At 37.1% G+C, this 25,023-nt stretch overlaps 1 pseudogene; it reads left to right on the top strand.

Annotated features, from left to right (window-relative positions):
• Positions 1–270: 270 nt before the first annotated feature.
• LOC132524343 (histone H2A.N-like) lies at positions 271–10,292 on the top strand (annotated as a pseudogene).
• The last annotated feature ends 14,731 nt before the right edge of the window (positions 10,293–25,023 follow it).

Raw genomic sequence — 25,023 nt, 5'->3', positions numbered from 1 at the left:
CTGTCCGTATTGATTAAATTAGTCAATTGGAATGCTTTGCTCGCAGTATTATCTATATGTATGTAAAAAAAAACTTCATGTTTTTAATCTTTTAATGTTTTACAAAAAATATGAACTGTCTTGTGGGTTTATTAGTCATTCCTTCCACAAAAAAATCTATGAAATTAAAATCAGAATGCTTGTAAGTGTGAATAATGCAGTACTGTTCTCAAGCTGGAGAATAAATAGGATCTTTCCTTAACAAGTAAAGTTGGAGCTGAAATCTAAACGATGAGTAACATTGAGGAGAGGAGAGCAGGAGAACCAGAGGATGAATGTGCAAAGTCAAGTGTAGAGGCAGAGAGGCAAGGAGGAGTAGGCTTTTTCTGGGAAAGGCTAGTGAAGTGGGGGAAATGTAGGGAGATGGGCAAAGGCCATCTCATGAAAAGGAGACTGGGAGACCATAGTCAGAAGCTACTGAGTAGCTTTAATTGCAGAGGTGGTATAAGCAGACTGAATTTTTTTTATGATTATTTTAGCTTCAGTCAAGAGAACAAAAAGGAAGATGATAAAAAGAAAAGAAAAAAAGAATGATGTTCAATGAGCACCTAAGGAATGATTGCATTTGTCCAGGTTATACATTATCTCTTTTGTAGGTTTCTCCTATTGCTATATTGTTTTTAATACAAAACAATATAGCATTTTTAAAAATAAGGAATTTTTAAAAGAAAAATTTTCATAATCCTACTACTTTTAGACAGCTACTTTAGTTTTATATGAGTTTAAAAATGTTTTGTCGAGATGTGTAGTTTATATCATTGTAATCATAGTACATATATAACTTTGTGTTTTGCTTTTGTCATGCTTCAGTTCATCATAAACATCCCCCTGTTCCTGTTATACATTATATTCCATCAAGATAAGTCATAATTGGTATAACCAGGCTATTACCATTAGTCTAGAAGCACTATAATCTGAAGTCCATGGATATTCACGGGCTGTCTTACGGGAATCCATGAATTGCTTGAATCTGGATGCAATGTTTTGAATGTACGTGCAAAGTCTTGAATTTTTCTAAAGAATCCATAGTATTCATCTGGTTTTCAAATGGCATGCAACCCAAACGGCTACGAGTACAGATAAGCATTCAAAGTTGGTAAAATCCCAAGTCGCACTGTGTGAGAGAGCTAAGTGAAAGGAAAGTACACTGTGGTACAACTTGCAGCATAAAATTTCATTCATTTTAAGGATTCAAGGGACGCCTGCCAAGAAGTAAAAGTAAAGCCATCTGACATATTTCTAAGTATTGAGAAAGTATAGAGAAATGTCTAACAATTTGTATTGAGAAAGATAATTTAAACATTATACCATATGCAATTTATTCTTCTCTCTCATTTACCTCTTATTTTGGGGGGAATTTTATTTATTTACTTATAAGCAGGTTCTTATTATTTATTTTATCCATATTAGTGTATATATGTCAATTCCAACCTCCCAACTCATCCCACCACCACCACCCCTCCACCCCCCTTTCCCCCGTTGGTGTCCATACATTTGTTCGCTACGTCTGTATCTCTATTTCTGCCTTGCAAACCGGATCATCTGGAATATTTTTCTAGATTCCACATATATATGTTAATATACGATATCTGTTTTTCTCTTTCTGACTTACTTCACTCTGTATGACAATCCCTAGGTCCATCCACATCTCTACAAATAATTCAATTTCGTTTCCTTTTATGGCTGAGTAATATTCCATTGTATATATGTGCCACATCTTCATCATCCATTCATCTGTCGATAGACACTAAGGTTGCTTCCATGTCCTGGCTATTGTAAACAGAGCTGCAATGAACACTGTGGTATATGACTCGTTTTGAATTATGGTTTTCTCAGGGCATATGCCCAGTAGTGGGATTGCTGGGTCGTATGGTAGTTTTTAGTTTTTTAAAGAACATCTATACTGTTCTCCATGGTGGCTGTATCAATTTACATTCCCACCAAAAATGCAAGAGGGTTCCCTTTTCTCCACCCCTCTCCAGCATTTGTTGTTTGTAGTTTGGTATCTGATGATACCCATTCTAACTGGTGTGAGGTGATACCTCATTGTACTTTTGATTTGCATTTCTCTACTAATTAGTGATGTTGAGCAGCTTTTCACGTGCTTCTTGGCCATCTGTATGTCTTCTTTGGAGAAATGTCTATTTAGGTCTTCTGCCCATTTTTTAATTGGGTCGTTTGTTTTTTTAATATTGAGCTACATGAGCTGTTTATATATTTTGGAGATTAATCCTTTGTCCGTTGATTCATTTGCAAATACTTTCTCCCATTCTTAGGGTTGTCTTTTCGTCTTGTTTACAGTTTCCTTTGCTGTGCAAAAGTGTTTAAGTTTCATTAGGTCCCATTTGTTTAGTTTTGTTTTTATTGCCATTACTATAGGGGGTGGGTCAAAAACGATCTTGCTGTTATTTATGTCAAACAGTGTTCTTCTTATGTTTTCCTCTGAGAGTTTTATAGCGTCCAGTCTTACATTTACGTCATCAATCCATTATGAGTTTATCTTTGTGTATGTGCTAGGGAGTGTTCTAATTTCATTCTTTTACATGTAGCTGTCCAGTTTTCCCAGCACCACTTATTGAAGAGACTGGCTTTTCTCAATTGTATATCCTTGCCTCCTTTGCCAGAGAGTAGTTGACTGGTTTATCCCTGGGCTTTCTATCCTGTTCCATTGGTCTATATTTCTGTTTTTGTGCCAGTACCATATTGTCTTGATTACTATAGCTTTGTAGTATAGTCTGAAGTCAGGGAGTCTGATTCCTCTAACTCTGTTTTTTTCCCTCAAGATTGCTTTGGCTATTCAGGGTCTTTTGTGTATCCATACAAATTTTAAGATTGTTTGTTCTAGTTCTGTAAAAAATGCCATTGGTAATTCGATAGGGATTGCACTGAATCTGTAGATTGCTTTGGGTAGTATAGTCATTTTCACAATATTGATTCTTCCAATCCAAGAACATGGTATATCTCTCCATCTGTTTGTGTCATCATTGATTTCTTCCATCAGTGTCTTACAGTTTTCTGAGTACAGGTCTTTTACCTCCTTAGGTAGGTTTATTCTTAGGTATTTTATTCTTTTTATTGCAGTGGTGAACGGGATTGTTTCCTTAATTTCTCTTTCTGATCTTTTGTTGTTAGTATATAGGAATGCAAGAGATTTTTGTGCATTAATTTTCTATCCTGCAACTTTACCAAACTCATTGATTGGCTCTAGTAGTTTTCTGGTGGCATCTTTAGGATTATCTATATATAGTATCATGTCATCTGCAAACAGTGACAGTTTTACTTCTTCTTTCCCAATCTATACTCCTTTTAATTCTTTTTCTTTTCTGATTGCCATGGCTAGGACTTCCAAAACTATGTTGAATAACAGTGGTGAGAGTGGACATCCTTGTCTTGTTCCTGATCTTAGAGGAAATGATTTCAGTTTTTCACCATTGAGAATAATGTTTGCTTTGGATTTGTTGTATATGGCCTTTATTACGTTGAGGTAGGTTCCATCTATGCCCACTTTCTGGAGAGTTTTTATCATAAATCGGTGTTGAATTTTGTCAAAAGCTTTTTCTGCATCTATTGAGATGTTCATATGGTTTTCATTCTTCAGTTTGTTAATACAGTGCATCACATTGATTGATTTGTGTATATTGAAGAATCCTTGCATCCCTGAGATAAATCCCACTTGATCATGGTGTATGATCCTTTTACTGTATTGCTGGATTCTGTTTGCTAGTATTTTGTTGAGGATTTTTGCATCTATATTCATCAGTGATATTGGTCTGTAATTTTCTTTTTTTGTAGTATCTTTGTCTGGTTTTGGTATCAGGGTGATGATGGCCTTGTAGAATGAGTTTGGGAGTGTTCCTTCCTCTGCAATTTTTTGGAAGAGTTTGGGAAGGATGGGTGTTAGCTCTTCTCTACATGTTTGATAGAATTCACCTGTGAAGCCATCTGGTCCTGGACTTCCATTTGTTGGCATACAGAGTGAAGTAAGTCAGAAAGAGAAAGACAAATACTGTTTGTTGGAAGATTTTTTTTTTTTTTTTTTTTGCAGTACGCGGGCCTCTCACTGCTGTGGCCTCTCCCGTTGCGGAGCACAGGCTCCGGACGCGCAGGTTCAGTGGCCATGGCTCACGGGCCCAGCCACTCCACGGCATGTGGGATCTTCCCGGACCGGGGCACGAACCCGTGTCCCCTGCATCGGCAGGCGGACTCTCAACCACTGCGCCACCAGGGAAGCCCTGTTGGAAGATTTTTAATCACAGTTTCAATTTCATTACTTGTGATTGGTCTGTTCATATTTTCTATTTCTTCCTCATTCAGTCTTGGAAGGTTATACCTTTCTAAGAATTTGTCCATTTCTTCCAGGTTGCCCATTTTACTGGCATAGAGTTGCTTACAGTAGTCTCTTATGATGCTTTGTATTTCTGCGGTGTCCATTGTAACTTCTCCTTTTTCATTTCTAATTTTACTGATTTGAGTTCTCTCCCTCTTTTTCTTGAAGAGTTTGGCTAAAGATTTATCAATTTTGTTTACCTTCTTAAAGAACAGCTTCTACTTTTATTGATATTTGCTATTGTTTTCTTTGTTTCTATTTCATTTATTTCTGCTCTGATCCTTATGATTTCTTTTCTTCTACTAACTTTGGGCTTTGTTTGTTCTTCTTTCTCTAGTTCCTTTAGGTATAAGGTTAGATTGTTTATTTGAGATTTTTCTTGTTTCTTGAGGTAGGATTGTATTGCTATAAACTTCCCTGTTAGAAGTGTTTTTGCTGCATCCCATAGGTATTGGATTGTCGTGTTTTCATTGTCATTTGTCTCTAGGTATTTTCTGATTTCCTCTTTGATTTCTTCAGTGATCTCTTGGTTATTTAGTAACATATTGTTTAGCCTCATGTGTCTGCGTTTTTTACGTTTTTTTCCCTGTATTTTATTTCTAATCTCATAGCATTGTGGTCAGAAAAGATGCCTGATATTACTTCAATTTTCTTAAATTTCCCAAGGCTTGATTTGTGACCCAAGATATGATCTATCCTAGAGAATGTTCCATGTGCACTTGAGAAGAAAGTGTAATCTGCTGTTTTCGGATGGAATGTCCTCTAAATAGCAATTAAATATATCTAGTCTATTGTGTCGTTTAAAGCTTGTGTTTCCTTATTAATTTTCTGTCTGGATATCTGTCCATTGGTGTAAGTGAGGTGTTAAAGTCCCCCACTATTATTGTGTTACTGTCAATTTCCTCTTTTATAGCTCTTAGCATTTGCCTTATGTAGTGGGGTGCATATATATTTATAATTGTTATATCTTCTTCTTGGATTGATCCCCTGATCATTATGTAGTGTCCTTCCTTGTCTCTTGCAACATTCTTTATTTTAACTTCTATCTTATCTGATATGAGTATTGCCACTCCAGCTTTCTTTTGATTTCCATTTGCATGGAATATCTTTTTCCATCCCCTCACTTTCAGTCTGTATGTGTCCTTAGGTCTGAAGTGGGTCTCTTGTAGACAGCATATATATGGGTCTGGTTTTTGTATCCATTCAGCAAGCCTGTGTCTTCTGGTTGGAGCATTTAATCCATTCACATTTAAGGTATTTATCAGTATGTATGTTCTTATTACCATTTTCTTAATTGTTTTGGTTTTGTTTTGGTAGGTGTTTTTCTTCTCTTGTGTTTCCCACTTAGAGAAGTTCCTTTAGCATTTATTGTAGAGCTCGTTTGGTGGTGCTGAATTCTCTTAGCTTTCACTTCTCTGTAAAGCTTTTGATTTCTCCATGAAATCTGAATGAGATCCTTGCTGGGTAGAGTAATCTTGGTTGCAGGTTCTTCCCTTTCATCACTTTAAATATATCGTATCACTCCCTTCTGGTTTGTAGAGTTTCTGCTGAGAAATCAGCTGTTAACCTTATGGGAGTTCCCTTGTATGTTACTTGTCATTTTCCTCTTGTTGCTTTTAATAATTTTGTCTTTAATTTTCATCAGTTTGATTACTATGTGTCCCGGCGTGTTTCTCCTTGGATTTATCCTGCCTGGGACTCTCAGCGCTTCCTGGAGTTGGGTGGCTATTTCCTTTCCCATGTTAAGGAAGTTTTCGACTATAATCACTTCAAATATTTTCTCAGGTCCTTTCTCTCTCTCTTGCCCTTCTGGGACCCCTATAATGGGAATGTTGGTGCATTTAATGTTGTCCTAGAGGTCTCTTAGGCTGTCTTCATTTCTTTTCATTCTTTTTCTTTATTCTGTTCCACAGCAGTGATTTCCACCATTCTGTCTTCCAGGTCACTTATCTGTTCTTCTGCCTCAGTTACTCTGCTATCGATTCCTTCTACTGTATCTTTCATTTCAGTGATTGTATTGTTCATCTGTTTGTTCTTTAATTCTTCTAGGTGTTTGTTCTTTAATTCTTCTAGGTATTTGTTAAATGTTTCTTGCATCTTCTCGATCTTTGCCTCCATTCTTTTTCTGAGGTGCTGGATCATCTTCACTATCATTATTCTGAATTCTTTTCCTGGAAGTTACCTATCTCCACTTCATTTAGTTGTTTTTATGGGGTTTTATCTTGTTCCTTCATCTGGTACATAGTCCTCTGCCTTTTCCTTTTGTCTGTCTTTCTGTGAATGTGTTTTTGTTCCACAGGCTGCAGGATTGTAGTTCTTCTTGCTTCTGTTGTCTGCCCTCTGGTGGATAAGACTATCTAAGAGGCTTCTGCCAGCTTCCCGAAGGGAGGGACTGGCTGTGGGCAGAGCTCAGTAAAACTTTAATCCCCTTATCTGCTGATGGGAGGGGCTGAGTTCCTTCCCTGTTGGTTGTTTGGCCTGAGGTGACCCAGCACTGGAGGCTACAGGCTCTTTGGTGGGGCTAATGGCGGACTCTGGGAGGGCTCACGCCAAAGAGTACTTCCCAGAACTTCTGCTGCCAGTGTCCTTGTCCCTTGGTGAGCCACAGCTGCCCCCTGCCTCTGCAGGAGACCCTCCAACACTAGCAGGTAGGTCTGGTTCAGTCTGCTAGGGGGTCACTGCTCCTTCCCCCTGGGTCCTGATGCACACACTACGGACATCTGTGGTATGTGTCCTTCCAAGAGTGAAGTCTCTGTTTTCCCCCAGTCCTGTCAAAGTCCTGCAATCAAATCCCACTAGCCTTCAAAGTCTGATTCTCTCAGACTTCCTCCTCCCGTTGCTGGACCCCCAGGTTGGGAAGCCTGACGTGGGGCTCAGAATCTTCACTCCAATGGGTGGACTTCTGTGGTATAAGTGTTCTCCAGTCTGTGAGTCACCCAACCAGCAGTTATGGGATTTGATTTTACTGTGATTGTGCCCCTCCTACCATCTCACTGTGGCTTCTCCTTTGTTTTTGGATGTGGGGTACAGTTTTTGGTGTGTTCCAGTGTCTTCCTGTCAATGATTGTTCAGCACTTAGCTGTGATTCTGGTGCTCTCACAGGAGGGAGTGAGCGCACGTTCTTCTACTCCACCATCTTAGAATTGGTCCCACCTCTCTTAAAAAAAAACATTCTGAATAATATTTTTAACCACTGCTGATTATATTTGATCACATAGCATGACCATGAGTTTTCAGAAGATACCCCATCGATAGTACAAAAAGGTATGTTGAAATCATGTATGTTAGTCTCCTACTTAAATATTTGCTATGTGTTTTCTTCATTTTCTACTGTATTTTAAACATTACAGTAATAAAATTAAACATCGCATACTGAGAGATTATGGATAAGTTTTAAGAAAGCCAAAGAGATTCCCCTTTATTTGTATAACTAATTTTTAAATTTGCTAAAGTGAACTGTAAAATAAAATCAAGATATTTGTGGAATATATTAAATCTTGCTTTAAAGACAAACTATAAATAAATTTTGAAAAAACTGTATATTATGTGTTAAATACCCAAAGCGGAGAATGGACATAGATTTTTCATACTGAATATAAGACTGCTGTAGACATAGACTTTTCATACTGAATAGAAGACTGTTGTAGAGACTAGTAGAAGCTGGACTTTAGTCTGAAGGCCATGGGATGAAAGATGTAGAGAGTTCACTCTACCTATTTCCCCCGCTTTTCTAGTTTTCTAATCTTGACCCCCTGTGGGCATAATTTATGAAATAACAAATGCAAATCACTTGGCAAAAATACCTAGAACATATGTATGCATAGTAAAGAAATCTAGAGCTACTATTATTCTTTTTTATCTTCTATACAACTAGAGTATATGTACAGAAAATATTTTTTACATTTGGCATGAATAGAGTTATTAAAACTTTAAACTTAAGTTATCCCTTGATTTTCTTAAGTGTTATGAATATTACAATGCTGTGACTGTGACTGAACATGTTTATAGCATTAACTGAAACATTGCCATACAATCCTAAATGTACCTAGCCCATTCTCGAGACTTATATCATACTTTCCTCAAACTTCAAATACCTTTTTATGGATTGAATTGTGTCCCCCAAATTTATATGTTAAAATTCAAATCCCCAGTATCTCAGAATGTGACTGTATTTGGAGATAGGCTCTTTAAAGAGGTAACTAAGTTAAAATGAAGTAATTAGGATGGCCCCTAAATTAATGTGACTGGTATTCTTATAAGAAGAGGAGGTTAGGACACAGACACAGAAGGAAAACCATGTGAAGACACAGGGCACAGATGACCAAGCCAAGGAGAGAGGCCTTAGAAGAAACCAATCCGGCTGATACCTTGATCCCGAAATTCTAGGAAAAAAATTTCAGTTGTTCAGGCTACCTCATCTGTGGTATGTGTTATTGGCAGCCCCAGCAAAATGATACACGTGCCTTTCCTCCTTCCTCTCCCACAGTGGAGGACCTGGCTTCACATATAAGTGAGAAACTAGAAGTTGTAAAAAGAGAAGTCCCCAGTTTTTCCACCACTATCAATTCTACCTAACCCTCTGCATCAATACTCGTATACCCTGCTGCCCTCTGCACTCCTGTCACAGCCCAGCCTCTGCTCTGCTTTAATAAATCCCATCTCTCACCTACTCAAGGACTTTCTTCCCTCTTTTGCATCATCAATTGTTCCCTCTCACCAGATCATTCCCTCACTAGACAAGCATGTGGTACATCACACACGTTTAGCCATCACTCCCCTTGACCTCAGGTCCCCATTCAGCTACCACACAATCTCTCTGCATACTCACTCCTCCAGCAACATTTCCCATGAGAAAGTAGCAACTCCACGATTCCAGCTGTTTAGGACAAAACACTTGAAATCATTTCTGGGCTCCTCTCTTCCTCTTACATCCCATAAGAAGCTATCAGCTAATTCTGTTGGATCTACTTTTAATATCCACATCTTTTCTTTCTGTCTCCATCAATCCAACTTACCTCCAAGCCACCAAGTTCCCTTACCTGAACTATTAAAATAGCCTCCAGATTGGTTTCTCTGTTTCAAACCCTGTCCCTAAAGTCTATCACGTGCTTATCCAATAGTCAGTGACCTCTTCAACCTGAAAGTCAGACCAAGTCATTGTAACTCAGAACTCCAACGGCTTCCTATTCCTGCAGGTGAAGCCCGCTCTTCAGCATTGTAGACAAGACCCACAGATCAGCTCCCCATCTGCCTCATTAATTTCACCTCTATTTCTCCCTGCTCAGTTCACTGTTAGAATGGATAAATGACCCTCTAGTTTCAATGCCTTTGCACTTGACAGTCTCTCTGTCCATAATGTTTTCCTCCTAAGCTTCCATATTTCTTTTAGTTCTCTACTGAAATATCACTCAACAGAGACACTCTTTCGGATCACCCTATATAAAGCAGAACCCCTGACACATTCTATCTTTTTTCACCTACTTTATGGATTTTTATTCAGAGTGTTACCCAACAAGTAGCATATATATATATATCTCAATCATTAGGCCAGTAGTCTGAGTTAGATGTATATGGAGTAAGCCTTCCATGCGCACTTCATTTGCTTCATGGACTACAATTTCCTAAGAAGACTACAATTTATACCCCAGACAAAATGAAATACAAATGGGCCAGTTCAGCCTTTGGGAAGAAGAGGAGGAAGAAGCAGATCTATTTTAGTTTCATGGGGAAAATCCTAAAGCAAACCCACCCAGACTTCAGCAGGTGTTTCTGGGTCTTGGATGCACTGGGCTTTCTGAAGGATCAGCAACTGGAACGGGTTAGCCTGGAGGCAGTGAGACGGTCCTTCTATAACCACTGAAAAGCCATTACCAGCAGGGAGATCCTTGAAGCAGTCAAGCAGAGATCCTCTCGGAAGAGCTTTTGAGTACATGAAGTGGATCTGAACGGCCCTGTTGTTGAAATGATTGCACTTGTCAAAAAAAAACTGGATATGTCAGAGGGCTGGGTTGGAAGACAAGGTATCTGAGAAGTACCTGCTGCAACAGGACACTTGGTGCTACACACCGGGTCTCTAGGTCCTCTGACTTAATTTGTGAAAAAAAATAAAGGAAAACTGTCCCCCCCCCTCAAATACATAAATATATATTTATTTAAATAAATATGTATTTGTTTATTTAAATATTTAAATATATATTTATTTCAGAGCTAAAGCACAGTAATAATACAGTTCCTTCTAACCATATGTTCTCATGTTCTCAGTAAATACTTAAAATTCTAAGATCTTACTATGACAAGCACTGTGATTTAAGCTTTAATATTCAAATTAATCCAAAGAACAATCCTATAAAGGAGATGGGTACACCTTACAGATGAAGGATTGAGACAGGTAGTAAATGTAATGACAAATCTGCACACCACTGAGAAAGACACTTTGACGTACTAAGGGGAAATAATCCTTCAAAACCCACACCCATAATTCAGCCTGTTGTATTCAAACAGTACAGACACTGGGTTTGAATCCAGTTTTGTTATTTGCTAGCTACACGGCTTCACTTGGGGAAGGCATTTAAACAACTGAGCCTCTTTTAGCTTACTCATAAAATATGAATAATAATACAAAGGTATTTGGAGGATTGGAGGTGATGAATCTAAATCACTGAGCACAAAGTAGGTACTTAAAAAGAGTAATTTTTATTCATATTGGAAGAAGCACCCTAACTTCTTGACTACTCTAAAACCTGAAACCAACAGAAACTTATGTTCTGTAGTGTCTCCCAATGAATCCATTTAATCCATCCTGTCTTTCTCACCATCCTCCCATCAATAAAAAAATAGCATACAGAATGCAATCTAAGACATACAGTAATAAAACATGGGAAGGAATTGTCAATTCTCCTTTGTGAATCAGACTGTATGATTGCTTAAAATAGACCTAACAATATCATGCTTTTTTTTTTTTTTTTTTTTTTTTTTGCGGTACGCGGGCCTCTCACTGCTGTGGCCTCTCCCGTTGCGGAGCACAGGCTCCGGACGCGCAGGCTCAGCGGCCATGGCTCACGGGCGCAGCCGCTCCGTGGCATGTGGGATCTTCCCAGACCGGGGCACGAACCCGTGTCCCCTGCATCGGCAGGTGGACTCTCAACCACGGCGCCACCAGGGAAGCCCCTATCACGCTATTTTTAATGGAGCACTGTAAACCACAAAATATGGAATGATTACTGTTTTCAGAAAGTACTCTCTTTACTCATTTTATCTAAAATTGAACTAACAAGGAGCCTTATTTACCATCTACACAGAGAAACAGACTTAGTCTAATATGATATGAGAATAAGAATTCAAGCCTAAAAATAATCCATATTAATACACTTAACAAAGCTTTTGAATGAAGATTATTTGTACTTTTTCTGCATTTAATAGTCTTTTGTATTCTACAATCCATATGTCAACTTTTGATCATAATTTTTCACTCTTAACACCAAGATAGTAAAACTACTGTAAAAAAAATAAGAACAAACACAAGACCAGTACTCTTGAGGATGGTGTAAACAAATTGAAAATAATATTTTTTCATATATCTCTCTTAGTTGTCACTAAAACTACATATTTCATCCCAGTTTCCTACTCCTTACCATTAGAGAATAGGAAATGTAATTTTCATTGTAATCATTTACTGAAAAAACGCAACAAAAATGACTTCTAAGGATGCAGCATCTTTTAAAGCATTTAAAATATAAAACAATATTCATATGTAAAGGCAGGGAAACAAGAATTCAAGAAATATGGTTGAATCTCTCAGAGAATTACCAAGTCTGTGGAAGTGAGGATTATTTTCTCCACCCTTCAGTCTTCCTTGCTGTTACTAAGACAAAGGAGTTGCTGTGTTTGCTCTGGAAAGTCCCACGTGATTATTTAACAACTATACCTGTCACAAGTTGTCACTTCACTCTATACTTTCTAATGGGTAAGCCAAGAGAAAAAGGAGGATAAGACAACAATTACACAGGTAAGTCTAGCTGCTCGCGTTCCTCCAAAGTCCTGCAATCCAGGAGACAAACAGCCAGACAGATTACATTCCCGATTCAGCACTGTGGACAGCCAGCCAGAAGATGTTTTCCCGTTCAAATACAACAGATACTATGTTTCTTCCTTGTAAGGAAAGAATTTCACCACATGTCGTATAGAGAAAGGTGGCACGGCACAGTCGGTTATGCAGAGTGACACCTGAACATAATTTATTTGTGTGTGGAAAAAAACAGTTTGCTTAGTCATGTCTAGGAGCAAAAATGTTTTCTTCCCAAATAAATGTGTTGCCAATTGTCAGTCAAGAGAGGACAGGTTAGGCTGCAATAAAAAACAACCCTGGTTTTCTCAGGGTACATGCTCAGTAGTGGGATTGCTGGGTTGTATGGTAGTTCTATGTTTAGTTTTTTAAGGAACCTCCATACTGTTCTCCATAGTGGCTGTATCAATTTACATTCCCACATACAGTGCAAGAGGGTTCCCTTTTCTCCACACCCTCTCCAGCACTTATTGTTTCTAGATTTTTTGATGATGGCCATTCTGACCAGTGTGAGGTGATACCTCATTGTAGTTTTGATTTGCATTTCTCTAATGATTAGTGATGTTGAGCATTCTTTCATGTGTTTGTTGGCAATCTGTATATCTTCTTGGGAGAAATGTCTATTTAGGTCTTCTGCCCACTTTTGGATTGGGGTGTTTGTTTTTTTCATGTTGAGCCGCATGAGCTGCTTGTAACTTTTGGAGATTAATCCTAGTCATGTACCACAATGTTCACTGCAGCTCTATTTACAATAGCCAGGACATGGAAGCAACCTAAGTGTCCATCGACAGATGAATGGATAAAGATGTGGCACATATATACAATGGAATATTTCTCAGCCATAAAAAGAAACAAAATTGAGTTCTTTGTAGTGAGGTGGATGGACCTAGAGTCTGCCATACAGAGTGAAGTAAGTCAGAAAGAGAAAAACAAATACCATATGCTAACACATATATATGGAACCTAAAAAAAAAAAAAAAAAGAAGAGCTTCTGAAGAATCTAGGGGCTGGACAGGAATAAAGAGTCAGACGTAGAGAATGGACTTGAGGACATGGGAAGGGGAAAGGGTAAGCTGGGATGAAGTGAGAGTGGCATGGACTTATATATATTACCAAATGTAAAATAGATAGCTAGTGGGAAGCAGCCGCATAGCACAGGGAGATCAGCTCGGTGCTTTGTGACCACCTAGAGGGGTGGGATAGGGAGGGTGGGAGGGAGACACAAGAGGGAGGAGATATGGGGATGTATGTATATGTATAGCTGATTCACTTTGTTATACAGCAGAAACTAACACACCATTGTAAAGCAATTATACTCCAATAAAGATGTTAAAAACAAACAAAAAAAACCCCAAACCCCGGAAACCTCAGTGGCTTCAAAGAACAGATGTTTATTTCTAGCTCAGTTTATGTAACCAAGGCAAGTCTTCAAGTGGGACCCTGCTTATCAAGTAAGTCTGGGACCCAGGGTACCAGAGCCTCCATCTTGGCAAGTGCATTTGTGACTGCTGAGGCTGGAAAAGGAAACGTTACAAATCACACTCTTGGTCTTAATTTCGAAGGTTTTTGCATGGAAGTAGCATGTGTCAATTCTGACCTCATTTAACTGACCAAATCAAGTCACAAAGCCATGTTAACCTCCAAGGGGAGGTAGGAAGGTGCAGTTCTATCATGCATACAATGAAGAATTCAAAGATTAATAAACTGTTCAAATGATTCTTCACAAAACATAAATGTCTAAGTAACTTCCTATCATTCTTAAGTAGAGGATTTTATGTGGTTGAATCAAATGCATACTTACTGAATACATGTATGAATGTATGTATTGAATATATCTATGAATAGAGCAAAGCACTATATTCCCTGCAGAAAATACAAATGAATACAATACAGCCCGTACTCTGACATGTTTAGACAAGACCACCACTGTCACCATCTTCATCACAGCTAAAAACAGGAGCTAATATCAATTTAGCACTTTCTCTGTGTTCAGCACTGTTCTCAGGGTTTCTGTGACACCATATATCGTATATCTCTACAAGTAATCTGAAATTACTACCACTGTTATCCTTAATTTGAGATTTGATGCCTCCAAACAGTTCTAAAATGTTAATATATTGTTTATAAAGTTTACATTATGGATAACATTTAATTCACATAAGGTTGGTTTTAAACCCCCTACTTAGCAGATAGCGTGGCATTGAGGGATGTACAGAGAGAATAAAACAATGATGATAAGAAAAATGTAGGGAAAATATAAGAGCTTAGACTATGGCTCAGAGAAAAAAACGGGCTCAGATGGGCTCTACTATGATGTGGGCAGCCGTGTGTGAACGTGGAGGCTCCCTGAAGTTGGCAGGAGAAGAAGCCTGTTTCTATTTTTAAAGAAAGGCACTTTATAGGTGAAAATGACATGAAACTTCTAAGTTCATAAAAAGAATAACTTAATAATGCCACACTTTATAGATCTCCATCATTGTTTTTAACACTCAGGGACAGAGGTTTGTACACATACACCCACACCTTCCCACCTAAAGGCAGACTAGAGCAACTATCAAACAATTCTATTGTAAGTGAACCACACAACACTAGAGAAAATGGTCTTAAATGGAAGAAGCATGGGGGAGTTACCTTAGATATAATAAAAACCGCTAAGCTTTGCTCAGTACTAAGGGCTTGCTGTGGAATCTCTCTCTCTCCAGAGGGTTTTATTTATTAAATGGAATTTTTTCATCAGGCAAGGTTTTAAACAATCCTGCCTAAAGTTAGTAAAATGGATTAGCTTGATTTAAAAAAGGAAAAAAAAAAGTCCTCAGTAAGTACCTATGCTGTCGTTGGTTAAACATATGCCCTTGAAGAAATCAGACCATGAACTAGTGAATTTGTTAGGGTCCTTTTCCAACGATTTGTGATTTCAATCATTACGTTCAGCTGGGGGAAAATAGCTGCTGTTAATTATGTGTGAGTCTATTTTCTTAAGCTTTTGGCAAATGGGAGTATACATACTGCAAAAACATTTCCAACTACGGCAGCAATTGTGACACACAATATAGACATATCTGGATTATTACAAAACTTGATGTAAGTAGCAAGGGCAATTGTCGTTCGTGTTATGACCTCTTTTCCATAAAAAAAACATGTTTTTGCATTTCCTAATTTTTGTACAAGCACATTCTAGATCAAATAGAAACACCATATATCTCATGTTGGACATAACTAGTTCTAAGATGGGACATTTCGCCAGAATAGGAAAAGTAACTATATTTGAATTTTTATTCTATAAAAACCACAATTTGTCACACTTCTGTATCTTCTAACAGAAAGATAGAATCTGGTAAAATGGCACCAGTCTACTTACTCAATGGTATTCCCTGTTCTTTTTCAAAAGTCGAGCTTTCTCCTGAAAAGCCACAACTTCCACATCACTTTTGCCTTTGCATCAGCCTGAAATACCCTCCTCTTCATTCTCTGTTTCCTGAAGTCCTACCTGTCCTTCAAGGCCCAGATGAGATCTGAGATCCCAGCTCTGTCAAGAAATATTCTTCAAAAATTCCAATTCAGGGCATCCCTGGTGGCGCAGTGGTTGAGAGTCCGCCTGCCGATGCAGGGGACACGGGTTCGTGCCCCGGTCCGGGAAGATCCCACATGCCGTGGAGCGGCTGGGCCCGTGAGCCATGGCCGCTGAGCCTGCGCGTCCGGAGCCTGTGCTCCACAATGGGAGAGGCCACAGCAGTGAGAGGCCCGCGTACCGCAAAAAAAAAAAAAAAAAAAAAATCCAATTCACACTATTTACATTCTTCATCTTAAACATTATTTTGGTTAAAATTCCAAAATATATGTTAAGAATATTTTAAATAGGAAATACAAAGTGTAAAATATATTTTAGCATAATTTAAAATATTTTATAGTCAATAAATTCCTTTTCATCATTAAAATATTTTTATATCTTTTATGTTTTATATTCCTATATAATCTTCACTTTGTAGTGGAATTTATCGAATATATATAATCCTCCTTTGAGAATGACCAATTTCCATTTCATATATGAGGGCCAATAAATGCCCTTAGGAGGTTAACCATAAAGGGATGAAACTAACCACAGCAAATATTTTTCCATAACTGTGTCATAGAATATAAAGAGCTTCCATTTCCTTTACCAGAGTTTGTAATTTGGATACACTGGTAACTAAGTGATTTTATGAAAGAGGAAATTATAAATCACTGTTTGATGGGTTTTTTAAAAGGTAGCTTCATGTAGTAGATCTTATCCAACAAAGACGATGATCTGGAATTCATACATAGTAGAGTAGCCCCTAAAAAGTATTCTTCCACAACAAGAAAAAAATAACACCAACCTAAAATTGATTAAGTTTATGGATACCGTATTTGTGAATAAATTTGGAGTTGTCTGGGAACAGGCTATCTATGGCCCTCCTAGGGTAGAGAAAGATTCCTTTGTGCCATTGAAGTTTAGCTTTTCCCACATGTTTCTTGGGTAGAACGAGCACCCAGAAAAGACAGGTTGACCATAACACAACACAGTCACCCATATATTTAATAAGTTCTTACTATTTTCTAGATATTGTGATATGTGTTTGTGACATAGTGATGAATAAAATATTGCCCTTATTCCTAACGAGTTCATCCTAGTAAACTTAATAGATTAAGAGACAATTGGAATACAGTAAACAATTGTTGTAAAGTATGCATGGAGTGCTGTGGAGGTTAAAGGATGACTGGAAAAGCCTACCATGTCTAAATCGAGTCCTAAGAATGAGCAGACATTAAGAGTAAGCAGCACAGGAAGGGAGAATGGAGACAAAAGGAAAAGGCATTCTAGGAAGAAGCAATATACAAAGGTCCAGAGTGAGAAAAAGCTTGACAGGTGGCCAGAAAATCATGGAGCTCAGTATCACTGAAGATTGGAACTCAAAAAAGATGCAAAGCAAAAAGAAGGGGAAAAATAAACAGGGTTCACATCACAAAAAGCCTAGTGTACCATGCCAAAAGGAGTGTGTTTTCTCTAAAAATCCATGTCTATTCTTCCATTAAATATTTACTGGGGGGAGTTGAAATGAGTAAGATTTGCATTTTTAATGATCACTCTACTTGTAGTATGAAGAGTAGACTGGATTGACAATAAGATAGCAGTCAGGAGGCTACTGTAATAAAGCAGATGGACCATAAAAACATTAGTGGGACCAGGCATATAAATTGATTGAATATATAGTGTTCTTTGAACTCAATGACCACCTGACTCAACGCTATTCTTAGAGTCATTCTTCCTCTACATTCAAAAGTACAAAAAAGTGTAAACAGGTCATAAACTAATACAGTGATATAGGAAAAGAGCACTTGATAAAGTTAATCCTATAACAAGAACAGAACAAGTTTGGTTAAAATGTATATATATATATATATATATATACACACACACACACACACACACACACACATATATATAGGTTTTCTTAAATTTAATTTTAATGATGCTTATTTTTAACATATAAAGTCTTCTGCAGAATTATTTTTCCAGAGCTTACCATTTGACTTACAAGGAGTTAATGAAAAACATTATTCTGAAAAATCATATGCCTCGTTTTTCAAATTACAGGACATTCTACAAATACCCAGAGAGACTGGCAAATCTACAAAATGACAGCAAATTAAAGTTACAAAATTAAGCAATCACAGCTATGATGGTATTTTAATTCTGCCATTCTGTTGTGGTGACCATTCCAGATTCTTTTTAAATAAAAATTGTTAAGACATTTAAAAGTCTCCTGTTTATTTTAGCAGTGAAGGAAGACTGTTTTATTTTTTCATATTAAGGAATTTCAAAGGAACCTTTCATTTACTATAATTATACAAATTATTTTATATTTATAAAGAAAATCAGCAATTACATTTATTGGTCTACACCAACCTTGAAAGCCAAAAGCATACATTTTATATATTCTAATTTAAAAATTGTCTTTTATGTGCATTACACTTCTTCCAAATACTGACATTTTAGAACGAGCCCACTAAATGTGGATTTTAAAATTTTAAAATACTTTAAAAGAATTTCTACAACGAATGCAACTTTCATCTCTCCTAACTAGCTAGTTTCCTAAAGACAATAAATGTGCACACGGATGTTAAGAAAATTAAGTGAGAACACACAACAGCAGAAATAGTCTGCAATTAGGAATGTTTCACTCCAGAGCTCATGTCCTTGTCCAGGCAGGGCACCACATGCTGTTACTCTGCTTCTGATTCACATTCTACACTGGAGAGTAGGAGGGAGTTTTCCTTAACTTCAACAAATAAACCACACATGTGAAATAAAGGAAAGAGCTGGCTTAGAGTCTATGTGAAAAACCCTTGGAAAAACTGACAGTCATTTCAACATAAACCAAAAGGCTGGCATATTTGTCAAATAAACTGCTGTCAACTCAGGTGGCTTTCATAAATAAAGTCACCAGTTAGCAGCACCACAGTTCCGTGAACAAGTCGGGGATCTCTTGAGTGTTGACTGTGGTGCTCGAGTTTAAGGGGGAAATTAACAAACAGGAACCTGATCAGAATGCTGATATCAGTCAGGACAATCATGGCATGAAGAATATTCACCCATGATCTAAGGGCATGAGAACTATCTTTAAACATTTGGAGGTCTGTTATGACTTATGACCTTATGGCATTAGAGGAAAGAACCAAGGCTAAAATGTGGGAGATACAGTAAGTCAGATTTGGGATTAGGTACGTAAACACTTTCTCCTTATCAGAACAGTCAAAAATGGAACAGACCTTCTTATCAGGCAGTCATTTCCCTTTCCATGAGAATGTACAAATTCAAATGAAAAAACGTGTCTGACCACCTGTCTGGATGCCACAGATACAATTAAGTCACTGAAATTCCGACCTTCAATAAAATTCTCTGAAAAAAAAAAAATTCTGATGTGGGTAAAATTCCACAAGCTTTCCTAAACTCCAGTCTTTTTCTAATTATTGATTTTGCGGGGAAGGAACATGGAATAAGATATATAAAATGCTAAGTGCTAAATACATGTCTTAATTGAGTAAGTAGAGTTATTGGATTTTCTGCGTTCCAGCAATGATTCCTCCCTCCCTCCCTCCCTCCCTTTTCCTTCCTCCTTTCCTTCCCTCATTTTCTCACTCCCCTCCCTCTTGCTCCACTCTTGCTTTCATGTGCTCTCTTCTGCCCTTCTTTCCCTCTCTTTCTTTGCCTTTCTATCACTCTTCTACATGCGTTCAACTGTTCATTCATTTAATCCTTATCAAAGACAATCAATGACATAGGTGCTACTTATCATCCACCTCTTCCAGTCAGAAAAAGTGAAGTAACTTTTCCAAGACCACGTGAATAAATTAGTTTCTGCTGCATTTGTTTTCTAAATGGTGCTTAAAAGTGGAAAAAATAACAATGTGCAGAATGAATCATTTTCAGCAGCCAGGTATAAAAGAGTCACATCCAGATGAGGAAAACATTTTGGAAAAACATCATTTGCCAATGCTTTAAAAGTTCAGCAGAAGGAAAGATTAGCAAATTAAACGAAATAATAAAGTTAGTAATGGACCCACCCGAAATTATTTAGATGCCAAAGTAAGCCAATCCCAGCTGTTATTCTTTACTCTGGCTGCCATCCTCAGCAAGAGCGGTACGGGGGAGTGTGGGCAACCGGCTGCAGTAGCAGCTGGGCCTATTTGTTAAGGGGAAAAAATCTTCAGTGAAGACAAAGGGAAATTTCAGTGGCTAGCAGTGTGAATGGAAACTTGGAGCCTAGCTGGGGGAGCCTCACAAGTGAAATGGAGCAGTGCTGTCAGCAACCAAATTACAGTATTGCACAAACCATTCACGGGGAGAGTGTTCCCTACACTACTGCCTTTGCTGGCAAGAGTTTTATTCCATCAAGAGCAAAACTTCCCAATGATAAATTTTGTCTATATTTTCTCATATTCCCAGTATTCTGGGCATTCAAAAATTAAGCAATATCACTGTCTGTTCTAACTACATAGTGGGTGTAAATTAGCAGACTAAAAAGGACAAATGTCATTTCCAATCTAAAAAAAAATTGCTGTCACATAGTTCACTAATATAGAAATGTAAATGCATAGTAAACATAATCACATATTCCAAAGCATAACTGCATATAATAAAATCCTAGTATTCTATTTATTTTACATCTCCTGACACCTAGATTATAATAGGCATCGAATGTGTTTCTGAGTGATTACTGCTTGATTTGCATGTAGACTGTCTCATTAGTATCAATTTTCTAATTTTATTTTTCATTTTTATTCTTGTTCAATTTTATTGAAGCCTTAGAGACTTCCAATTTTTTCTCCAGATATGAAAAACTCTTCTACAATCCTAAAATATGTCAGGCTTCAGTTTGGGAATACACATTTTGGAGCAAGTAAAAAACATTTGGCAAAAAAATCTGTCAAGAGCAGTGCCCAGTACATAACTTTTGTCTTATTTCTGAGAATTATAACGACAAAGATAAAATTATAGTCTTTTAATTATAAGTATAATTGACTTAACTGTAATATTTTTCTTCTTTCTATGGTTATCTAAATATTATTGCAAGGGAACTTTGCTTTGGGGAATTACTAGGAAGTCAAAATATATGAAGGTGTTGAAGTTTAAACATATTAACTTCCCATAACTGGTACAATATAGTAATAAAATGGATATTTTGGGGTGACTCATAATGTCCATTCCAGTATTTCAAAGTCCTGTCTTTTCTTTTCCTTCTTTCTGGATGAACAAAAAAGGGAGTATTCTGTGTTCCTTTACTAATGGGAAGGTGCAATTATATGGGTAGTTGAACATGCCAACCACTAAAATTCTAACATTTGACTTTGAAAAAAATATTTTTTTCTTTTTAATTTAAATTTTAAACATGGGGTGGTATGACTATTCTAAGAATACACCATATGGTTAACTCAAGTTTATGCAGACCCTTAAACTACCAGCAAACTCAATATTCTAGTACACATTCTAAGCAATTGTAAAGTATCCATCAGATATCATTCATCTGACCTGAAATACGTATAGCATCTATGCATTGTGATAATGTCAAAGTTGAAATTTCTTTTGCATTTCCTTTTTTTTTACTTTGCTTTTGATAAGGAAAAATTAGCTATATCAGTTTCATCAATAATGACAGAGCTATTTCAATTTTTATTTTCCATTACTTTTCCTAATGTTTTCTTTACAAAACATATAGTTTTGCCTTGCTCAAAACAATCAAAATGATCTTATTTTCTACACATTTATTTTGACAACTGGATTTAGTCTCTAAAAATAAAATAATCAAGCACCTCCCATTTCCATATTTATTTTCTCCTTAGAGCAGTAAGGGGCAGTGACAAATGTGCGCTTTCTCCTGAATTAACTTTACTTATAACATTTCTGTTTATGTCCATTAACTTCCTCTTTTATGTTAGGTGTATCATATCTGATGGATTCATACGGTGCTAAAAACAAACAAACAAAAATTCAAGGATACAACATTTCAAAATATACTGTCAATTTTTATAAGGCTTATACATAATAAAATCTTAGGTAAATTTTTCATTGGTTCTTTCCCAATTAACTTGGTTTGGTTTGGAAAACACCTTACATAAACTAACCATAATTATAAAACTGGTAACTATTCCTTATTCTTCTCACAATATCATTACCTACAGCTACGCTTTTAAATGATAAATTCACAAAACAAAAAGGCAGCATAGTCAAATTATTTGTAAAACAACCTTCTCACAGGGATAAACTGATAAAAACAAAAAGCATTCTTGCTTTTGGTCATTTAGGGCATTCCTTAAAAACAAAGGTGTAGGATAAGTTGCTACGTTTTCAAAGCCCTCCCTTTGCTTTCTGCTTTGTCACTGACTTCATGCATTAGTTGTCTCTCTTCATCGTTCATCACTCTAGACATGAATGAAATGCTACATTGGACATTGGAAGATCACAGCAGGGGCAAATGGGAAGAAAAGGTGATTGAAATGGGACATTGATCATGTAATGGCCCAGATGAACTCAAACCACTCTCTGCAAAAGCTTCACACTATCTTTCAATAAAATATGGATATTTTCTGAAAAATTTTAAAGCCGTTCTGGATTTCTCTTCATAGCTTTTGCAACAAAACCTGAAGCCAAACTAGCGCCTAACATTTTCGAGCAGGGGCAGAAGAGAAGTATTCCCATCCTTTTTCCTGATTTCTGAATGCTCCCCCAAGCTCCAACAGCTCATTTTCTGTCATCTTTTTTAGGAATCTAGTTATATGTGGCATCAGACAAAAGAATTAAGATTGGTAATACTGATGTGAAGAGACATAATGAAATTCTTTACATTAAGTGAAATAGGTAAGGTAAATTTATTAAGTACCTTAAATTGGTTAGATTCTAAGGATTCAAACAATAAAATGCAATATACTTGCCTTCAAAACTTTCAAAATCTACTCATGAATGTGCATTAATCATATATTAGTCATACAAAGAAAATGACAATTCCTTAAAGTCATATAGAAATGAAGCCAACAACATGAGTAAAGAACATTCATGATTCTATCAGTAGTAAAGCTATGAATACAATGGAATTCAATTAATCAGATATTCAAGGCTAACTGCATTTCTAGCAGGATACAGTGCATTATATGCAGAGGGGACGGCAGTGGAAGGATGGCAGGCATGGTGGCTGGACAGCCTAAGACACATAGACAGTTTGCTTATTGCGTCTTATCGAGTCTCCTCCTATTCATCTCCAAGGCTGAGCTCTGTTTTTTTTCATTCCCAACTCTATGTTTCCATAGCACTTTGTTCTAACTTTTAGTTATGTATAAAAAACATCCTGCTTTATCATGACTTGTCTCTTTTTACAACTAGACCTTAAGCTTCTGGGAGAAAGGGTTTGGGTAGAGGCACTGTGTGTGTGCGTGTGTGTGTGTATTTTAATAAACTTATTTTAGAATAGTTTTAGATTTACAGAAAAGTTGTGAAGCTGGTATAAAAAGTTTCCATATACCCAAGCCCAGTTTCCTCTATTATTAATAGTTTACATTAGTGTGGTACATTTGTCACAGTTAATGAATCAATACTGATACATTATTATTAACTAAAACCCATACTTTGTTCAGATTTCCTTAGTTTTTACCTAATATTCTTGTGCTGTTCCAGGATACCACCCAGGATACCACATTTCATTTAGAAAACTGTGTTTTTTATTCTAAAATTCCTAGCATGATGCTCAGTATCTAATACATTGAAGAAGGTCAACAAATAGTCATGGAATAAGTGAATGATTGAATGAATAAATATTAAAAAGATATAGAAACTTCTGTATCCCTTAAGGGAAAGGTTAGGATGTGTAACTGAGGAATGAAGTGCACCTAACTTCATTAGTCCAAGAAAACTTTCCGTTGAGAGATAAACGACACCTGGAATCTTACAAAATGCTTTTCCACAATCCATCAACATTAAATGTTTTCTTATCTGAACTCAATGATAGCACCATGTGTCACAATTTATACCACGAATAATCATTAAAAACAAATTTAATTTATATGTTAAGTTATTATCAATAACTATATATACTATATCTTATGTAATAGAAAAAATAATAGGTAGAGAATGGTATAATAGATATTTATGAATTTAAATATATGTATGAAGACCAAGGCTGTAATTTGGAAATTTAAATAAATGACACCTTAGCCTGGGTAAGGGATCTGAAGGGAGGAAAAAAAATGAAAACATTAATATGAAAGTGAGGCTCCTTTGTAGCATCATCCCAAACACTTAGCCCAGTGTCTCTCATGCTCGAATGTGCATTGAGAATCCCCTGCAGGGCTTGTTAAAACACAGATTCCTGGGCTTCCCTGGTGGCGCAGTGGTTGAGAGTCTGCCTGCCGATGCAGGGGACACGGGTTCGTGCCCCGGTCCGGGAAGATCCCACATGCCGCGGAGCGGCTGGGCCCATGAGCCATGGCTGCTGAGCCTGCGCGTCCAGAGCCTGTGCTCCGCAACAGGAGCGGCCACAACAGTGAGAGGCCCGTATAACGCAAAAAACAAACAAACAACAAAAAAAACCCACACGGATTTCTGAGCCCCAGAATCACTGACTCAGTAAGCCTAATTCAGTAGCTCACAGGGGATGCTGATGCTGCCAGGACACTTTGTACAGCACTGGCTTAATCCCAGCTCAGTCTCCTCTCTGCCCCTACTCTGGACGAAGAGCAGAAGAAAATCACAAGTAGCATCTCCTCCTCTGCAGTGAAATTCAACTAAGGCTCTCTTGGGTTAATTATTCAGCATTAGCTCTAGCTCTTAAAGAAATAAGCCTTTATTTTGTCATTTTGACCATAACATGGAAGCCAAAAACAACAAGAAAAACTTTGCTTTTTTTTTTTGGTCTTTTGTTTTTTTCAGTAGATACTAAACACCCAGACTTTAGGAATGATCTGATTAAGTCACTTTATTCTGTCCACAAGGGTCTTACCAAAAAACTACTCCTTGCCCTCAAGGATCCTAAAATATAGTTAAAGACAAGTACATAACTTAGAGAATATTATAAGCCATTATTATACA

Source organism: Lagenorhynchus albirostris, chromosome 8 (assembly GCF_949774975.1).
Source record: "Lagenorhynchus albirostris chromosome 8, mLagAlb1.1, whole genome shotgun sequence".
Classification (NCBI taxonomy): domain Eukaryota; kingdom Metazoa; phylum Chordata; class Mammalia; order Artiodactyla; family Delphinidae; genus Lagenorhynchus; species Lagenorhynchus albirostris.
The sequence above is the reverse complement of the archived record's forward strand: the minus strand, read 5'-3'. Positions and strand labels throughout refer to the sequence as shown.